Here is a 21,930-nt window from a genome sequence, read left to right on the forward strand (position 1 = left end):
ACTCACCTCTTCTGCTGAAAGGACCGTTGAAATGAAAACGTGAAGGAAGGACACACGACGAGGTAACTTCACGTATTTCACTCGGATAAATAAATAAACAGCGTCTAGAACTAAATAACTAACTAACTAACTAACTAACCGTGTAGAACGGTCGGTCGGTCTCTCTCTCTCTCTCTCTGAGTCAGTGTATGTGTGTGTGTGTGTGTGTGTGTGTGTGTGTGTGTGGGCCGTCTCAACGACGCACTGCAGACAGAGCACAGAACAGCAGCATTGATTCAAAATAACTAATCTACTGGCTGCTTTATTTTCGAATATCGCGCTTCCTGTCCAGCACCGATCTGATTGGCCACGCCGACCACGCTCATGTAGGCGTTATGGTAGCTGCGCTCTCATTGGCCACGCTCACGCAGCTGTTATGGTAGCTGTCCTCTCATTGGCTACGCTCGCCGCTTTCTCATTTGGGAGGGGGGGTTGCACCGTTTAAGAAGCGCCCCAGTTAAACAAACACTATCTTCACTGGTTCCCACTTTCCTAGATGATTTTAAGATATTAACTCTATAATAAATAAATGTTTGCCATTATCCATTAATGTCTGTCTCTAAATATCTGCAAGTGTGTGAATGCTGTTGGCATTGCTAGGTGGTTAAACTAAAGACACCATCAGTTAATATCTGAGAATCAAAGCACTGTTTTATTAGCCCAACACAGACGTTTTATTATAGCGCCCCCTTGTGACGGTCTTGTGAATGAGGCATAGATCAGGGGTAGGCAACCTTAGGCATAGGTGCCAACATTGGCACAGGGGAGGGTGATAACTGGCACACTGGCAGAATTGTGTGAGAGAGGTGTTTTTTTTTTTTTAAACGTGGTCCTAATTTGCAGCAAGTTAAACCCTGCACATAATTCTACATTGTAGAACGGTGTCGCTGACCAGCCAGGTCCACTGATAGACAGACAACAACGCGTCGCACTTAGATGTTGGATGAATAAGATGATGTGTAGCCTAGTCTACCTCCCATCATCTCCATCTCCGCGACATGACAATGTATGGAGACTGCATGGTTCACTTTTTTATTTTAAATAGGATAAGTTATAAGCTATTATTAAAGTAATTATGTTGACTGTCATGGGGCCTGAAACATAATTTCTTAAAAAAAGAACGAAAAAAAGAAGAAGAAAAAAAGAAAACACAAAATAAAAGAAACAAATTAAGGAAAAAAATAAGAAAAAAGAGGATGGATTGCTTATAGTTCCTCAACAAGAAGGTTAGACAGTTCCATAAAGTCCTCAAGGGTCCAATATAATTGTTCTATTGCTTGTTGCAATATAATAGGCCAACACTTGATCCATGCTGTCCAAAGGGCCTGTGGTGAACCAGTAGGCTATCCCTCTCGATGCTATTACAGTAATGTATTATATGGAAATACATTAACCTGTCCAAGGGGCATACATACTGTATGTCCCTGCTAAATACGTATGTAAAGGTATTAGGCCCTGTGATGAACCAGAGTTAAGTATATACAGTAGGCCTATGTAAAGGTAGGCCTATTAGCCTGCCATGGGCCATGCGTAGGGTCACCAGACGTCCCGTTTTACCCGGGACAGTCCCGTTTTCAAGCTGCGTGTCCCAGTGTCCCGACAAATATCTCTAAAACGCTATTATGTCCCGGTTTTCAACATTCACTGCAAAATTGTCCCGGTTTTCGCCAGAATTAAAATAATAGTAGCTGTTTTCAGTGGTTGCATAGACATTTATCATGTTCTTTTCATGAAAACATGCTCACCTAACCAATCAGAAAAATCACACCCGTGTGAAGTGGAGCTGTGTGTGTGTGTGTGTGTGTGTGTGTGTGTGTGTGTGTGTGTGTGTGTGTGTGTGTGTGTGTGTGTGGATCATGTGTACCGATTTTTGTGACATTTGAAGAAAATATGTAGGAAAAGGAGCAAAAAGTGTGTTTTGGAGAAAATTCAAGATGGCGGAAAATCTATCATGGCGCAAATGGGCGTGGCCTATATGGGGAGATGCGTCATGGCCCAAGGAATCCAGGGAAAAAATATTTTTAATTTTCCGACCTACGGTTCAAGAGTTACAGGCCAAAACGTAAAGTGGGGTGTTATGGCGCCACCATGCGGCCAAATGACACAATTATTTTTTATTTAATCCTTGAAATCATTATGAACCTCCTCTCCAAGTCTTGAAACTCTAGCCCCTATGGTTTGCGAGAGACAAATAATTGAATGTGAGTTTTTGCGATTCCCATTATAAGTCAATGGGGAAAATTAATTCACTAATAAATTAATATCAATTAAACTATAGAACCTTTCTCTTAGAAAAGTAATAGCCCACGATTCCCGAGTAAGCCGGTCGATTTGACATATGGCGCGAGTGTGTGGTGGCAAAACTGTGGGACTAGTGGCGTGCCGAAGTTTAGGAAGTTCAGGCTACATACACACACACAGACAGACAGACCCACACAGCCACGTATAGGGAGCCTGTGCTTCACACAGCTCCAAAAAGGAACAAATTCATTGCGTGTCTGAATTCAACGCTGAGGCTGTTTGTCAATCACTCACTGCCTGTTTGCAACCCTGCGGTGCGTGTGTGCGCGTGCACGAACGTTAGAGAATGGGCACGCGCGTGCGCGGTAACGTGCGCATTGCTTTTAGGGTCCCAGTTTTAGGCAACAGTGTTTTGTGTCCCGGTTTGAGTGGCTGAAAATATGGTCACCCTATTCTACAATCATTAAAACTCTGAACTCTGACTGGGGAGTCAGGGAGATTGGTGGATTATTGCTAGTCTAATGATGGTTATAACAATGTCCTGCCAATCAAAATTATGTCAGAATGTTTGATGGGGTTCTGACATGGCACACTGGCGATCTAGAAAATAAAAACATGGCACTTCATTTCAAAAAGGTTGCTGACCCCTGCCCTGGCATAGATTGACTGTAAAATGGATTGGATATAGGCCTACAGTTAGTTACACATTCACTCCATGAATACCTTTCAGACAGATAGTGCTTTGTATGCATAAAATGCCTGTAGTTTCTGTTTAGTTTAATTCGGTTTCTGTTTATTGTAGCAGGCATAGATACTGTATAATTTGGCTAGGGATTAGAGAAACAGGTTTCAATGACTCAGAGAGAGAGAGAGAGAGAGAGAGAGAGAGAGAGATATTTCTATTTGTTGTACTTGAAGTACCAAAAGTAGAAAGTAGGCCTATGCAGAATGTCCCATTTTACAAGCCTTTGCTAAAAGCAGATCTACAAGCTTACAATGCGTTGCATTTCGACACATTGAGAGCTTGTAGATCGGCTATTTTCAAATGTCTGAAATGCATGCATGTAGGGTTGACACCGTGATAACATCAACACTGTGTACTTTGCAAGCCAAACCCCACAATCAACCCTCCAGTTCTAGGCAACACAGAAGGGGGAAGGACTTTTTTTCCTTCTTCTTGTTTCCACATAACTCAAAAGTTAGCCTATATTAATGACATAGTTCAATGTTGAAACACCTTTAAGGTATGTTTTGTAATAATAATCAATATATAAAGTAGTAACTTGTGTTTTCAAATACATGTTGTGGAGTAAAAGTATACAGCCTACAATATTCTGTGGTGGAGTGGACGTATGCAGTGGAGTAAAAGTATTTGAAATTGGAAATACTCAAGTAAAGTACAAATAACTCAAAATTGTACATAAAGGTCATGGCTTGCAGAGTACATCTTGATGATGTCATCAAGATGTAGGCCTACTCTGCAAGCCATGACCCCACAATTAATCCTCCAGTTCTAGGCAACACAGAAGAAGAATGATTTAATGCATAGTTCAATGTTGAAAATGGGTGGTTCTGTTTTTTCCCTTTAAAGTGCAGTAAATAAATGTACTTATTTACGTTACACCACTGGTGACAAGAGTTTAAACCATTTGGCAACGCAAACACATTCCGGACTCACCCAAAGGGAGGAATTCTATATGGTAATGAAAGATGACCTTGGAGCAAGGATTGAGCAGAGACAAAATACTGTTTTTTTGGTTCCCTAAATAAATAGGGTATTTATTCATTTATTTTTTTATATAAAGAATGAAAATACAAAAGATAGGAAAGAGAAATATCTGTACAATATGGATTCTAGCAAAAGAAGGACCCGCTTATAGGAGCGGCCTCTTTTTAGCAGCCCCAGGCATGGGATTGTACAGGTTCTCAACAGTAATGCATTCTCAAGTAGCACCCTAAATGTCTCTATAGAGACATGATAATAATGGGGACTGAGGGGGTGATTTTAGCTTGTCACTAATGTATTTCGTTTCCCTTGCAAGGATAGATCACTCACTTAGAAGAAGACATAATAAATCATAATAAATCAATCGCAAGACATGCTCTAACAACATGGAACCCGCATGGCAGGAGCACGAGAAGAAGGCCTAGAGCATATAGTACATGGGCAACTGGCGGCCCGGGGGTCCACAGGTTAATATCAGAACATTGATTGTTGATTTCAGCTGTTATAGTTCCAACCATGCAAACATGACTTACTTTAATTATTTCAGTATTAGCAGCTATATAACACTAGTCTTTCTTTTGTCCAATGTATTTGTATTTAAGTTCATAAAGTTAACATAAGAAAATATAAATTGCATTTGTGAAATTAAATACAAATTATACTTTACAGGATTCCAATTCAAAAATAGCTCAAAATAATTCCAGATTCCAATACAGAAAATAGCAAAAAAAAAAAGCAGATCTACAAGCTCAAAGTGCGTTGCACTACAGTGGCCCTCTCCATCATCAAGAGCCACCTGGAGAGGAAACACAGAGCAGGAGATGAAGGCGCAACGGCTAATAGACATTCATCATGTTATTACACAATAAACTGACATTTAATTACATTTATCTTCCTGATATATATATAGACATTCCCACCAACAACACAATTCAACTTTACCTATAGGACGGCAGTGAATGGCAATGAATGTGTGTGTGAATGGGTGAATGTAATGCACAATCTCTGTAAAGCACCTTGGATAAAGGCACCTGGGATAAATGCACCATATCCCATTTACATTAATCATTAGCCATAATGCTTTTTGGCAGCGCCGCCGCTACGCATGGCGCACTGTGCTGTCCGAAGGGCACCAAAAAATTAGCCAAAATAATAATAATAATAATAAAGTAAAAATAAAAATAAACCCTGAAAATGTTTGCACATGCGCACGCGTGCCACCCCAGCGGGGTGCCCAGCGGGGTGGAACCCGACGGCCAGTTGGGAGTCGGGCACCAAAAAACACCAGCTTTTTCCTCAGGGTGAATCTAACTTCAGACATCTGCTTTATGGGCCCAGTGGAATTGGAATCTCCCGGCGCCTCCTCCTGGCTCACATCGTTGTTGACCCGACAGAGAATGTCCACCAGGTGTTCACCCCTGTAAAACAACACACAACATTCAAACACTCCACACGTGGCACTTGATTGAATTGCATTATTAGGGAATGGAAGACGCTCCATTGAAAAGAAAAGAAAAGAAAAGAAAAGAAAAGAAAATGAGGGAAAAAAAACTATTTTAGGGAATTGTAATTGCTGTTATAATGTTTTGATACCTAGAAAACCTTATAAGTCTTTGATATTATTTTTAAGGGTTACCTAGGACAGCGTTCTCTTAGCCGTTTGCACACAGACTTCATGGTGGCCATGGCGATCAGGGTATCTGCAGCCACAGGAGTGAGGACCTTCTTGTGTGTTGGAGAATTGTCTGCTTCAACCTCTTGCTGCATGGCCTGGATGAAGAACAACTTGGGCTTGTTCAAAAGGACAGGGCAGTTAACTCCGTTGAAGCACTTAACTATGTCATTAATGAGGAGGAGCTCCCCATCGGTCCCCACAACTTCACCCATTTCTCTGTGACTCATGATGCAGCAGACAAAGACATCTCCGTGCTGTGGACGATCCCCAGAAGCAAGGGCGGTGAACCTCTTGCTCTTTTTGAACCATTCCTTTACTTTGAAGTCAGTGAGGTCCTTCAGAGAAGACAAACACTTGAGGGTCTCGTGCATATGGCTCTTGGTTTGGTTTTTAAACATCAACACTCGGAAGCCCAGCCTGCTGAATGTTTTGGCCAAATCAGCTGCAGGGGAGGAAAACAAACCCTTTAATCATTAAGATTTAACCACCAAAGAAATCATTTACACTCATCGAGAGCAATGTATGATACTGTAAGTGCTATTAAATTCTATACTTGGATAATTACAAGCAACCAACAAGAGTATGAGGGTAAGTGCAGACTATCCAGACAGCATTTCGTACCAGCATCCCTTGTTCCTCTTTGTGTTTTATGGTGTACAAAGTTCTCATTGTTGATGATCACACAGAGACCTGTAGGTTTGCTGCTCACCTTGTACTGGTCATCCTAAAAACAGAGAGAGATTTTGAGTTTGTCACAAATGTGAGTCTACACATTTTTTAACATCAATTTGTAACTGTATCCTGGTGTGTAGTTTTCAGATAGTTCATCAACAAGCAAAATCAGAGAATACAGATTAAAAAAATAATAAGACAAAACTATTCGTCCAATTGTGACAGTATAGTCTCATTGTATATTATTTTTATCAAATTGAGTGATCTATCAGTGACCAGCTCAGTGGCCTTGTGGTTAGTTAGAGTGTCTGTCCTGAGATTGGGAGTTCGATCCCTAGCAGAGTCATACAGTATAATGACAGTCATGTTCAGGAGGTGGACTTGGGGGTTTCAAGGATGAGCTTTGCTTTGATTCTCCTAAGTGCTACATCCACCTCTGGGTAAAGGCATCATGTGACATGCTAGCATCATGTCCAGGGTGTGTATTTGCACCTCACACTACAGAAACAATTATCGTCTATCAGAGATATACTGTGTTCTAAATTCCCACAATGTTTATACTATATGAGACATTTAAGGTGACACAATGTTATTGTCCATAGAGAAAAAATGTCTGCGACCCAGCGGATGAATGAGTGACGTCAGGACCTCGGTACTCTATAAGATCACTATAAAACTAATATTAATATTTTATTAACTGACCTGGTCTTTTTCACCTGCAATCCCATCGTCTGTGGACTCTGGAGTGGAGGTGGTCAGTGGTGCTGGTGCTGGAGGTGTTGGACCAGGGTCAGCATCACTGCTGTTCCCATTGGGACTGAATTCCAGCTTTTTCCTCAGGGTGAATCGAACTTCAGACATCTGCGGCCTCACCTCCTGGCTCACATCATTGTTGACCCGACAAAGAATGTCCACCAGGTGTTCACCCCTGTAAAACAACACACAACATTCAAAACATGCCACACGTGGCACTTGACTAAATTGCAGTCAATTAAAACACCTTGTCATTGTGAAAAGGGGCATCATTTTATTAGATTTTATTTAAATGCTTAGCGTTACACTATGACTTTATTTATGAATATATTATTAGGGAATGGATGACATTCCAATGAAAAAAAAGTGAATTGTAATTGCTGTTATAATGTTTTGAGAATTAAAACCTTATAAGTCTTTGGTATATTTTGAGAGTTACCTGGGAGAGTGTTCTTTTAGCTGTTTGCACACAGACTGTATGAACCAGGATCCAGTTTGTCTGTCCCTAAATGCTTTACAATCCTCCACGGTGGCCATGGCGATCAGGGTATCTGCATCCGCAGGAGTGAGGACCACAGGAGTAGTCTTCTTAACTCTTGAATTATTGTCTGCTTCAATCCCCTCCTGAGTGTCCTTGCCCTGACAGGCCTGGATGAAGAACAGTTTGGGCTTGTTCTCAAGGACACAGCAGTTATCTCTGTTGAAGCACTTAACTATGTCATTAATGAGAAGGAGCTTCCCATCGGTCCCGGCAACTCCACCCTTTTCTCCGTGACTCATGATGCAGCAGACAAAGACATCTCCGTGCTGTGGAGGATCCCCAGCGGCAAGGCTGGTAAACTCCATGCTCTCCATGGACCATTCCTTTACACTGAACCTCTGTAAGTCAGTGAGGTCCTTCAGAGAAGACAAACACTTGAGGGCCTCGTGCATTAGGCTCCTGGTTTGGTCTTTAAACATCAACACTTTGAAGCCCAGCTTGCTGAATGTTTTGGCCAAATCATCTGCAGGGGAGGAAAACAAACCCTTTACTCATTAAGATTCAACCACCAAAGAAACCATTTACGTGATGATACTGTAAGACTTACAGTATCATCACGTAAATGGTTTCTTACAGTGTTGGGATAATAAAGGTATCTATCTATTTGTTATATTCTATATTGAGATAATTACAATCAACCAACAGTAAAGAGTATGAGGGTAAGTGCAGCCTATGCAGACAGGATACGTACCAGCATCCTTGTTTGTTCCACCTCGTGAACTATAGATGCTGAAGTTCTCATTGTTGATGATCACACAGAGACCTGTAGGTTTGCTGCTCACCATGTACTGGTCATCCTAAAAACAGCAGAGAGATTTTGAGTTTGTCACAAATACAAAATGTGTGACTCCACAAATTTCCGAACAACAACAAAAAGTGACATTAGGGCGCTGTCGTTTTTTATAAACAGCAGAGTTACAGACCCATAAGGGGCCATTTGGAACCCCCTCAAGGACACTTAAAGAGACCCATTGTGTAGCAGAGTGTTTCCAGCGAGCCAATATGCAACAATATCAGCATCCTGACTCTGTTTGACCCGAATGGAACAGAGCCTTAATCAGATAACACCTGTGAAGGAAGTAAGGAAAATGGCTGCTGCACACAGAGCCTAATGTCTACTTACAAACCTATCAGGGATATACTGTGTGTATAAGATCGCTATAATGCTAATATTCATATTTAGTGTGGGGATTTAAGGAGAGCAAATGCTAATTTTGTGCAATTTTGACTTGAAGCGCAAAAATTTGCACAGATGTAGCCCAGGGCTTGCTCTAATGATTTAGCTAGGGCGCCCGAGTCTGCGATCTTCGGGGTCGCCACAGCGGCCAAATCAAGTTGGGCTCCCATTGACTTTCTATACAGGAGGAAAATACCCAGAATAATCTTTTTTTTCTGGGTATTTAAGGAGGATCTGAGGGGTCTAACTAGGGGTTTGTCATGATGCTGAATCCATTGCAGGCATTTGTTTTGCACAAAAAACATTCAGTGGGCTAGAAATGGCCTCAGAAAACAATACACGTATGGGTGAGTATTCATGTTAGTCGGAGGCCTTAGGGTTTTTTTTTTTTCTCGTGCTAATCAGCCTAAAAGTGCAAAATTTTGCACAGATGTAGCTCAGGGCATGCTCTAATGATTTAGCTAGGGCGCCCGAGTCTGCGACATTCGGGGTCGCCACAGCGGCCAAATCAAGTTGGGCTCCCATCGACTTTAGTGATGAAAAGTGATGAGTCATCACTTTTCAGAGTTCTGTGGGTGCTGTGGTGACCCCGAAGGTTGCCGACTCGGACGCCCTAGCTAAATCATTAGAGCATGCCCTGAGCTACATCTGTGCAAAATCTTGCACTTTTAGACTGATCAGCACGAGAAAAAAAACCCTAAGGCCTCCGACTAAAGCCTGTATCATAGTCGGGTCCGCGGTGGAAGGCTTTACACCGTGGTGTAGTCTTTTCGAGTCTTTTTGAGTCATGAAACTACAACGTTACATCATTCCTCACGGTGGAGAGCTTTCCACCGTGAGTCCCAACACATCTCTCTGTTTTTACTATCAGACAGGCAGGCTCTACACCCCGTTCACTGATTGGTCGACCTGAACCGGTCTAGACGGGGTAAAGGACTTCACCGTGCCCGTGACTATGATGGTGGATAGGTCTCCACCGTACACTCTGATACGGGCTTAACATGAATACTCACCCATACGTGTATTGTTTTCTGAAGCCATTTCTAGCCCACAGAATGTTTTTTGTGCAAAACAAATGCCTGCAATGGATTCAGCATCATGACAAACCCCTAGTTAGACCCCTCAGATCCTCCTTAAATACCCAGAAAAAAAATCTTTTTCTGGGTATTTTCCTCCTGTATAGAAAGTCAATGGGAGCCCAACTTGATTTGGCCGCTGTGGTGACCCCGAAGGTCGCAGACTCGGGCGCCCTAGCTAAATCATTAGAGCAAGCCCTGGGCTACATCTGTGCAAAACTTTGTGCTTTAAGTAAAAATTGCACGAAATTAGCATTTGCTCCCCTTAATCCCCACACTAATTGTATTAACTGACCTGGTCTTTTCCACCTGCAATCCCATGGTCTGTGGACTCTGGAGCGGAGGTCAGTGGTGCTGGTGCTTGAGGTGTTGTGATCAAAGGACCTGGGTCAGCATCACTGTTGTTCCCATTGGTACTGCATTCTAGAAGAACCAACCAGTAAAAAAAATTAGAATAGATCTCTGCACTCAGTGGTGTAAAGTAACTAAATACCGTACATTTATTCAAGTAAGTGTATTTTTATGGCACTTTTCCAAGTGTTCAAAGCGCTTTACAATGGTTCATTCATTCGTACATTGGGAGGTGAATCAGTGAACAGTAGACGCCAGCGGCTATTAAGAGCCACCCACTATTTTACTCGATAGTTTAACATAATTCCTGCTATATGGTTTATCAATATAGGCACATTTTATATTTGGTTCCATAGGTGCCCTCTTGGGGTTACAAAAACACTCCAAACGAAAGAAAGATTGAGCAACTGTGATCTATTTTCCCTTGATATTAAGCTAAAATCATTGTTTAAAACCAAGCTGTCAAAAAAACAGTATCTGTCAGTGCATCAGGAGAGGTGGAAGGAAAACTTTAGTTAAACTTGCAGTGAGGCATTACTTTACCTGGGTTACATCTTCTGATAGTTGTATTATAATGTCCAGATGAAATAATAATCCCGTTTAGTGTTTCATTAGAGAAAATAGGCTACAGCGTCAGCCATAGGCGATTCTAGCCTCTTGGGGGTGCAAGACAGTCAGGTTTCCTTTTTACTGATTTATTTACTTATTTTGCAACAACTTGTGTGTAAAATACATTTACTTACTTGAGTACTGCTGCACTTGTAGGTATTTGTACTTTACTTGAGTATGGAAATAGCTGTTTGAAATAGCTGTTGTGGAAGCTTGCAATGAGTCATGACTTTATGAGGTTTTTCTCCCCCCCCCCCCCCCCCCCCCCCCTCCTTTATTTCCTTTTCATATTTATTTTTATTATCATTATGTTAGATTTGTGGGGGGTTCTCTGACATAAATTCTAGCCCCCAAAATAGACATATGAACACTCAGGCACTTCGGTATAATGAGAGCTTAAAATGGCATCTGAATAGAATAGATCTTTATTGTCATTGTCACAGGTACAACGTTTTGGCACTTTTAATTTCGTTGTACCTGTGACAATGACAATAAAGATCTATTCTATATTCTGAATAGCCCCCTCATGATTTTCTTAACAATCTCACCCTTCAGGAAAAGAAGCAGAGAATTGTGTCCGCCATTTTATTAGCTACGTTTTTGTTAAGATTGTTTAAAACACTTTGGAAGGACCTAAAATGTCATGGTCAGTATGTCATATGAACTCAAGAAATACGTAGGAGCGCAAAGCACTAACGAGCTGGCCGGATGTAAGGAGAACCGGGATGACTGGAAGCGACGTTGGAAGGCTCGTCTGAGGACGACCTAGAGAGACGATATAATGATTTGTTTTACAGTAAGTGTTAAATGTCACTGTGCTGACCTCTGTGGGAGTCCTCTGTGGCAGGCTGGGTGGCAGACTGGGTGGGAGATCGGATGGGAGACAGGGTGAGAGACAGGATGTCAGACTGGATGGGAGACTGGGTGATGGGAGACTGAGTGATGGGCTGAGTGGGAGACTGGACGGGAGACTGGGTGATGATGGGAGACTGAGTGGGAGGCTGGATGGGAGACTGGGTAGGAGATTGGATGTCAGACTGGATGGGAGTCTGGGTAATGGAAGATTGAGTGGGAGACTGGATGGGAGACTGGGTGGGAGACTGGAGGTCAGACTGGATGGGAGACTGGGTGGGAGATTGGATGGGAGACTGGATGTCAGACTGGATGGGAGACTGGGTGATAGGAGACCGAGTGGGAGACTGGAAGGGAGACTGGGTGGGAGACTGGAAGGGAGACTGGGTGGCAGACTGGGTAACAGGCTGGGAAGTTGCTGGTGGCTCTGCCAGTTGGAGGTCATAATACTTGTTCCTCCAGCCCATCCGGTAGCTGACTTTGTGCGAAACCGGGGTGCCCTGGTCCCACTGGACCTTCATCATTCCATGCTCATCTGGTTCTTCAAAGACTCGCCCCAGTCCTGGTGCCGGTCCATCCTATACCAGAGCACAAAAAGAGGTGTACATTTAGTTGATGAAAACTATGACAATAAATGTTCATCAATGACCTCGAGATCCAAAGAAAATGAGGGAATCACAATTTGTAAAACCTGTCAAGCTATGGTTTATTTTTTTGTGAATTGATTAACACAGACACAGAGCCAAGTACTGATTAGGAGGGCTTATGTCCAATTTCCTCAAAACATGATCAATAACCCACTAATCTATCAGTGATATCAGTGAAACTGATTCTAATGTACAGTATAATATTCACTATAAGGCAGTGTTGATTTTGTCTATTTCTATGTTTGTCGACGACCTTCTTTTGCTGACGAAAGCTAAATAAAGACTAAGCTATGATGACTAAAACTAAGACTAATATACTGACAAAGAGAAACTAGGCTAAAATGTTAGGGAGGGACTAGTGGAGAAGAGATCCAGTAGAACTAAAACACAGGACATGGCACTCTGAAAATAGCAGATCTACGTACTGTACATAATAAACACTGCTGTAAGGTCACTTAAAGTTTTATCTTTTATTATCAAACCTCATCTCCATAATCCATATCCCAGTCTCGTCCTCTCCTGACTCTGGTACCTTTCTTCATCATGGACACCAGCTCTGGACCGAAGATGGGCAGGGAGGCTGGACATGGTTGATACAAATCATTTATGCAAGGGATAATCATAGCCAACAAGCATCACTGCATTGAACTCATTGTCCTTCGCTCCACACCCTCTTCTGATTGTGTGTGTGTGTGTGTGTGTGTGTGTATACACTATAGTAGACACTGGTCATCATAATGTGATGAACAGTGTAGTCTCCGGTATAGCAGACTTAGAGGTTCAAGGAGTTTTATTGTCATTCAGTACAAGTACAGAACGAAATGTTACCAGGTCCTGGACATGGCAGAATAATAAAATATACCTAAACACTATAAAAAGAAAACAATAGAATACCTATAGAGCAACAAAGCAAGTGCACTTACCCGCTAAGATTGCACATTCCCACTAAAAAAAAAACAGTATTAGTACTAATAATACGAAAAAAGAAGAAAAGAAAAATGAATTCAAAGCTTCCTGGGGTGTGTAATTGATAGAATTTTTTGGGGGGTGAACTACTCCTTTAAGTGAACTTAAAAGTTTCCCCAAAGCTAGTCTGTGACAGACAGCATCATTAATGTGTTCCCTGAGGCCAGAGGTGGAATGTAACAGTAGGCCTACTTAAATAAAGATTTGTAAGGTGTAAAGTAATTATATTCAAGTTATATGTATATATATATTCAAGTACTGTAAGGTACTGTAGGCCTACTTAAAGGGCAACTTCACCTCTGGGACAACCCTATCTTATTGCGACCATAGGTCGCATTTACTACCAAAACCTCCACCGGCTGTCCGTCACTTTTGCCCTGCTCATATCTCCACAACCGTTGCCCCCATCCATGCCAAATTTTGCACACACACTCCTTACCTGCCAAACTACAACCTCCAAGGACCCCCGGAGCTCCAGGGACCCCCAGGTCCCTGGGGGACCCCCAGGTGTAAAAAAATGTCCCTCCGTGACTCAGACGTCACACGTCACACTTTTGCCCTGCTCATATCTCCACAACCGTTGCACCCATCCATGCCACATTTTGCACACACACTCCTTACCTGGCAAACTACAACCTCCAAGGACCCCCGGAGCTCCAGGGACCCCCAGGTCCCTCGGGGACCCCCAGGTGTAAAAAATGACCAAATGTGCAAAAATGACCAAATGACCACCCCAACGGGGCTGCTCACGGGGAATTCCTGGGGACCACCCACTCCTGGTGCTCCAGAACGGATGCAAAAGTGGTGGCGCCCCCAGTGGAGGACCCCCTCCACTGCAGCTCACATAAAATGCCGTAACTCGGGCTAGGAGCGTCCGGGAGAGCCGGGGCCGGTACCTATTCGTCCGCCAAGGCAACGCGGAGACCCCACCCCTCATTTCTCACATGCCCCTCTTCTAGCGCCACCTTCAGGCCGATTTTTCAAACACATTTTTGGACACTGCTCCTACAGTTTTTGCCCTAAGAGTATGCAAATCGCTACACAGTATGTCTACACTCATCCCATCAACATGTATCTGTTCCATATAGCGCCACCTTCAGGCCGATTTTTAAAAACACATTTTTGGACACTGCTCCTACAGATTTTGCCCTAAAATCACGAAAATCACTACACAGCATGTCTACACTCATCTCATCAACATGGATCAGGAAGATTTTGGAAAAACAAATTTTTGCCCTATTTGTGGAGATAAGCGGCCTACGGTCGCTTATCTCCCGATTAGGGAGTCTTACTGGTTTTATTGTTGTTTGGGACACGATCAACACAATCCTGAGTTATCTTTTGTGTTCAATCTGTTTTTTTAGATATTTTAGTATTTCAGCATGTACTGTACTAGTGATGGTGTGACCATGCCCTAACAGACCGTGCCCTAACAGAGTGTTTCTGCATCACCGCAGCTATTGATACTTGTACTTAAGTAAAACATGGGTTTAAGAGACATTTTAGCCATTATGTTACTTTGGTGATGTCACCAAGTGAAAGGCATGGTCACGCGCAAATTACCTAGGTATTTAAACACTCTCTGTAATCAGCCTCAGGGTGTTGCCAGTGGCAGAGGCAAACAGTTTGTGACTGTGTTCAGGAGCTGTGGTCTGTTGTAGTGCTTGATTGTTAATTTATTTACTTATTTATTGTATGTCAAAGTATAGGACTTAATGGCTCTTTCCCACTGGGCGTGACAACAATTAAGATAATAACAATAAAGATATGTTGGCATTCACATCACAGCTTTATCGTTGTGGTGTGGATCGTTATCGCGCCCAGTGGGAAAGGGCCTTTAGCCTAATAAATAAATATTATAATTTATGCCCACAAGGAAACGTTTGGACTGTTTGGACGTTCGGACAGTTATTATGAGCACATGTCAGAACTCCCTCGGCAACCTGTAGTATGCAGAGTATTGGACATTGGGCACTACAATCAGGGGCGTCACACCAAATTCTGGGCCCTGGGTACAAGGATTCACTGCGGGCCCCCCATGAATGTTAACCATTGAAAAATAGCAGATATACAAGCTCACAGCGCGGCACCGAGTGCCGCGTTGCGAGCTTGTAGATCTGCTATTTTTGAAAAATCGTGAAAATGTGTGCCAAGAAACCTATGTTTCCATGTCAGTGATGCTCAAACGTTTTCATGTGAAGGACCCCCAAGATGATATGTATTTGGCCACAGCTAGACCCCCATCTCAAAATATTTAGTTCCAGGGACCCCTCCCCGGAAGCAAAATTTGAGTTACAAATGTTCGCTTAAAAAATACATATTCAAAGATTTGCGCACATTTTTACGACTTTTCAAAAATAGCAGATCTACAAGCTCGCAGCGCGGCACTCGGTGCCGCGCTGTGAGCTTGTATATCTGCTATTTTTCAATAGCCAAAGTTACTATAGGGCCCCTCCACCTTGGGCCCTGGTAACTCAGTCCCACTTTCCTACCCCTTGTGACGCCCCTGACTACAATGGGAGTACTTTTTCCCACCGCTGCCTCCGAGGCCAGCCTATGTGGTATGTCCCTGGACCGGTAGGCCAGCGTGCTTGTTGACTGCTCAAGTGCTGTAGAGTTGACCTTTGACCTGGAGTCATGGCGTCTCTGTCAGACTTGAATTCATGGATATTGATTAGTTTTTGTCACATTCCTAAGCCCTTTGTCACAATTAAGCCGATCATTTGATGACCAGCAGCAGCAGTGGCTCAGGGGTAGAGTATAATTGCCATCTTAGAACAGGGAGGGTCCCCGAAGGGTTCCCAGTTTGATCCCGGAGCTAGTTTCCCCAGAGTTAGTTTCAAAGTGTCCTTGAGCAAGACTCTGAACCCCTAGTTGCTCCCGGTGAGCAGGTTAGTGCCTCCTTGCATGGTTTCTGCATGGGTGTGTGTGAATGGGTGAATGTAATGCACAATCTCTGGAAACTGGAGACACAAAAAGCCTGCTTTGTTCCCTAGACACAAAGAGCCTCCTCAAATTATTGGCCTGGGAAAGCGACAAAAACTAAAATGTATCCATGTATTCAAGTTTCCATGGGGTGAGCAAGGGTGAGCAATCGATAGAAGAAAGTCATTTTGGGGTGACCTATCCCTTAAGACCTGAAGCCAAGTCTACAAAAGAATATCTTCTAAATCCTAAAGAGCTTTCCTTAAAAAAAAATATATATATGGGTAATAATTACACTAATAATAATAATAATAATAATAATAGTAATAATAATAATAATATATCAGTGGTTCTCAAACTGTTTCAGGTCAAGGAAATGTTATGAATTTATTCATCCGAGGACCCCCATCTCAAAGTATCTTGTTCCAGGGACCCCACCCAAACATAACTCATCCATCCATTTAAGAAGTAGTGAAAATAGCACATCTGCAAGCTCACAACGCGTCGCTTTCATAATGTTTTATTCTATTTCAATTATATTAAATTGCCTTTCTATGTATTTTACATACATCTTTGCTTTTATTTATTTATTTATTTGTGTATTTATTTATTGCTTTTTTGGTTTTGCCTTCTTTAAAGTCTTGAACCTTTTTCCTTTGAAGCACATGGAACTGCACCCGTTGTCTGAATTGTGCTATATAAATAAAACTTGATTGGTTGATTGATTGATTGATAATCACATAACATATACGATGACAGCCCTGGGAGGGCTTCTTATATGAGGACCTCACCGGCGTTTACATAAAATTTAATACAATTTACGAGTGAGTGTCTAAAAGCAAAAAACGAATGAATATATACAGCATCACAGTTAACAGCAGTAGTAGTATAATAAAGTATAATAATAAAGTAATTGTAAGAAAGTACAAGTATAAGAAAAGTAACAACACCAAAATGTCCAACCCTTACCTGAAGGAACTGCTCAAGCCACAAACCTCCACTCGCAACCTTTGCTCTGGGAACACTAACCACCTCTCTGCAGTGGAACTCACTCCCAGACCAGGTCAACTCAGAACAGCTCCAGACCACTGTCTGTCTGTTCATGCTTTCCAGAGAGATGCATGACTAAAATACTTTCCTTTTTAAATAAATGTTTGTTTCTATGCATACGGTACTTTTTATACTGTACTGTAAGCACTTTGTTTCAAATGCACAGTGCAATATAAAAAAAAAATCTATTATTACAAGTAAGAAGCCTAAGGGCGAAAAGCAACCTCGCTCTAAAGGGCGGGGTCGCACAGAGGGCGAGGTTGCGCAGGACGGAATTCCACAGGACGGAATTCATTATTAATATATATATCGGACCAGTTACCTATATATGGAGATCCCTCCATATATGGGTATCAGCCTGATACCCATATATGGAGATCCGTGTATATGGAGATATGGGCATATAGGCTGGATCGGCGGTTCTACAAAAAAAAAAGTTTCATACAACGTTTCGTACAACTGTACATTGTGCAAGTACAGTAAGGGCAGGGGAAGCAGCTAAGAACACAGGCAAAAATCTGAGCTATCCGTGTGCGAAAGTTGGAGTCTGTAGAACCAACCGTGTGCTGTGAGACCCCAGACATGTGTTTGTGCGTGTCAGTATCTGTCTCTCAGTCCTTGTCCCCTTTTAGGGGCATAAAGGGATAATATTAGTGTGGTTGCCCTATTTGGGAATCAGATGTAGATGTCAGCTACTGTACATAGTCCTATATGGAGATCTAGGTGATGATCCAGTCATCTCCATGTATGGATATCCAGGGTTTGATATTTGATGAGATGATGTCACGTGATGTCGCGTGATGTCACAATGTCAACAAAATTGAGGCGTTACTACTCTACAGACAAGATGTGCCGGTTTTCATAGTTAACTGCGACCTATGGTCGCAATTATTGTCGTTTTTATCAGTTGGTGATGAGACACAGCAGTCATTGGAGGAATGCAGAACGGCCCGCCCCTGTCAACCACCACTCTGCCTGAGGGCCAGTTGCTGTCTGCACTTCTGAAGTTCTGAACCTCTGAGCACACCTCTTACCTGTGTGTGTGTGTGTGTGTGTGTGTGTGTGTGTGTGTGTGTGTGTGTGTGTGTGTGTGTGTGTGTGTGTGTGTGTGTGTGTGTGTGTGTGCGCGCACACTGTGGGAGCGTGTCGCTGTTACTACATGTCATCTTTTCGACACCCGACTCTAACCCTCACCCTAACCTCCGTGGAGTGAGTCGCTAACCCTCCGGTCGAAATGATGGTCGTTCCAGAGGGCCGTAAATACTGACTTGAATAAAGTGAGTGAAGCGACAGATTGGACAATAGACCGTTTGTCAGCCTTCTGATTGGTCCCTGAGACTCCCTGACTGGCCAACCAGAAAAAAACATTCACTTTTTGCTATCGGGGGTGGAGTTTGTGCAGTGGAGAATGTTGCTTCAGGCTTTCAAAAACTGTCCGCAGTGCGCGACACGGAGATCGGCCGGTACGGTGATAGCGACGGCAAGCGTCAAGCGATCTCGCTCATCATAACGAATAAGCTTCAACAAACTAGTTCACATGTACCTTATCAATGGTCTAAGAGTCACGATTGGGTACATATAATTTAAATGGGCAGAATTACGAAAAGCCAGCCTATTATGTGAGGAGAAACATTCTCTCTGTCCTCTTCCTAGTACCCAAGATGCAATGCGCTTCTCTTTCTATCTCTGATCCAGAGGATTAAACTAATTAAAACATTTATTTTTCGGGGGAAAACTACTGTTTTGCTATGTAATTACTGTACCTTTTTCTTCCCTTTTTATTAATATCACGTAGATGTGTTTTTTGTGGTACTTTATATAGCTGTAATGAGGCTATGAAGGGAAAAAAAATCCCATCCACTTCCACTATAAAAGAATCTGCAAAGAGGATTCTGTCCCACTGGGATTAAACACATTAAAACATATATTTTCGGGTAAACCCCCTGTTTTGCAATGTAACTACTGTACCTTTGTCTTCCCTTTTTATTAATATCACCTAGGTGTTTTTCCTTTGGTACTTTATATAGCTGTAATGAGGCTATGAAGGGGAAAAAAATCCCATCCACTTCCACTATAAAAACAATCTGCCCAGGGTTAATGTCCCATCATAGTAACAGGGCAGAATGGGGCGGGATTTACAAAAGGGTTTATTGAAAACTTGAGCTGATTGATGTTAAACCGGAGTTTGCGTTTAATGCTTTCCAATATTAATAGAGGGGGAGTGGAATTATGACAGCACGTAATAATGTCACTCCCAGGTAAACACACTGTGACAAACACACGGGTCCGCATCAGTGTGCCGACGGGCCGGTATTCCGACACTAAAACTAACCCTAACTCTACCCCTAAACTTAACCTCAGTAACCATGACGAGTAGCTAACCTGCCGACGCTAGTCGGAACAGCAGCCCATAGGGACACTGAGTGGACCCCCAAACACACACGACAAACCTTTCTTCACAACACAATCATTTCATGTTACAAATCTTTTTACAGCTGTATCATCGAGTCTGATAGTACTCTGAGGTTACAATGAAAAGATAACTCACATAAAACAATATAATATATGAACATTGTACCAGTAAGACTCCCTAATCCATCAGGTCGCATACACAAACTTTAGAAGGCAATCGTAGCCAATCAGGAATATGGGAAATGGGACAGATCCATGTTGATGACATGACTTTAGAGATACGGTTTACCTCTTTGCGTGATTTTTGGGCAATGTCTGAAGGAGCAGTGTCCAAAAATATTTGTTTAGCTAAAATCGGCTTCATGTCGCTTAAAGGACAACTTTAGTTTTTTACAACAAGGGTTCATATTTTAGATTGTAATTAAAGAATATAAAAGATGAGTGTTAAAATGATTTAATTTACTTTTTTCTATTTTTTTAGAGATTCTTATTTCAGTGGTTGGGGGCATGCGTGGCTAAATATGTCATTTTACACAGAATAAGCCCATTCCCAAGATACAACGCAACCTTTCATGGTTAGATGTGACTTATGGGGGCTAGAAGTGTTACTGTAAATAGCAATAAAGAAACTGCTGGCCTATTGTGTCTAAAAAGACATATTTAGCCACTTGTACGCATGCCCCACATTTTAGCACGGTAAACACGATAAAACAATAAAACGAAGCAAATGAAAACATTTTAACACTCACTTTTTCTTTTCCCTAATTACAATCTAAAATATGAACCCTTGTTGTAAAAAAACAAAGTTGTCCTTTAACTTCATTTTACAGATTAAGGAAAATGTATCAAAAGATGGACTCCTGCAATGAAAATAATGGTCTTAAGTGAATAAGGTGAAAGTAGGTGCAAGGTGAAACTTATATCAGCTTTAAACCCCTCCAAATGAACCCAGAAAGCCACAGCAAACCTGGTCTTCAACATCTCCCTAATTTTCCCTCCCCCTCCCAGGCTCCTGGTTGCTGCCCGGCTCGCTGGTCCACTGGTCTTATGTTATGCTCTGATAGGTATCCTGATTCCTGAATATATTAATACACAGCAGAGTTAGCAAATCTAACATTATTTTACAATTCTACTGTCACTGCCTCAAATACAGCTACTATTGTAAAGCAGAATTCATTTGATGAATGCAATAAAACGCACCTCCACCTCTCTCTGGCTCAGGACACGGCCGCTCTCCTCTCTCTCCCTCAGCTTGCTGACCAGGGAGGAGAGCTGCTCCTCTGCCTGCCGCGCCTCCTCCCGGCTCTCCTCTAGGACGAGCTTCAACCCCTGCACCTCCTCCTCCTCCGTGGCTTTCTTCCCCTTCTCCTCCCTGTTATGGCCTGGCTCTTGGCCACAACAAATTGGGAAACCAGAGAGTGTTTTAACTAAAACTTGAGTGATTTTATTTACAAGCGTAATAATAACAAATATACACAAACAAGGAAGCAGGCCAAATAACAAAGAAAGAAGGGAACCACAACTTCTCTGTGTGGCCATGCATGTGGCCCAGGTGGAAAAAAGAGGAAGAACAGCACGCGAAGACAGTAGCCAGGTGCCTCCTATTCTCCTGATTACTTCCAACTCCCCCCTCCAAACAGCACTGCAAGAGACACTCATATCATATTAGTATAATGGCAATCTGGCTAGAGTTCGTCAAAGAAAAGGTCGATCCTTTTCACTTGAGCTCAGTTGTAACTGGGGCTCAGTTGTACCTCAAGCTCAGTTACGCTGTTCTTGAGAGAACTCTGGCAAAGGCCCTGTGTGCCTTCACATCCCTGAGCCCTCCCAAACTAGCAAAGTGTGTTGGAATTGTGTGGGTCATGGGCTTAAGGATTCTGTTTTACAAAGGTGTAATGACAGTGTTTGTTATCGGAAATCCACAAAACAAGGGGTGAATTAAGTCACAGGTGACTCTGAGCAGACTTGGTGAAAGAGACAGTTACGACACGATCCTCTGCCCATATTTGTACTGTATGTCTGAAAACTGTCCAATCACAGCACTGCTTCCTGTTTGTGTGACGTAGACCTTTGTGTAAGAGAGTGAGCGTGTGTATATAAGCTCGGCTGAACAGCAAACTTAATCATATCTAAAAGTTGAATCCCAGTGGAATCCGGAGATAAGAAACTGTCCAGATGATGATAATCATTCAGTTAATGTTCGCCATCGGTGTCGGTG

This window comes from Nannobrachium achirus, assembly GCF_963921795.1.
Source record: "Nannobrachium achirus genome assembly, chromosome: 19".
Lineage (NCBI taxonomy): Eukaryota > Metazoa > Chordata > Actinopteri > Myctophiformes > Myctophidae > Nannobrachium > Nannobrachium achirus.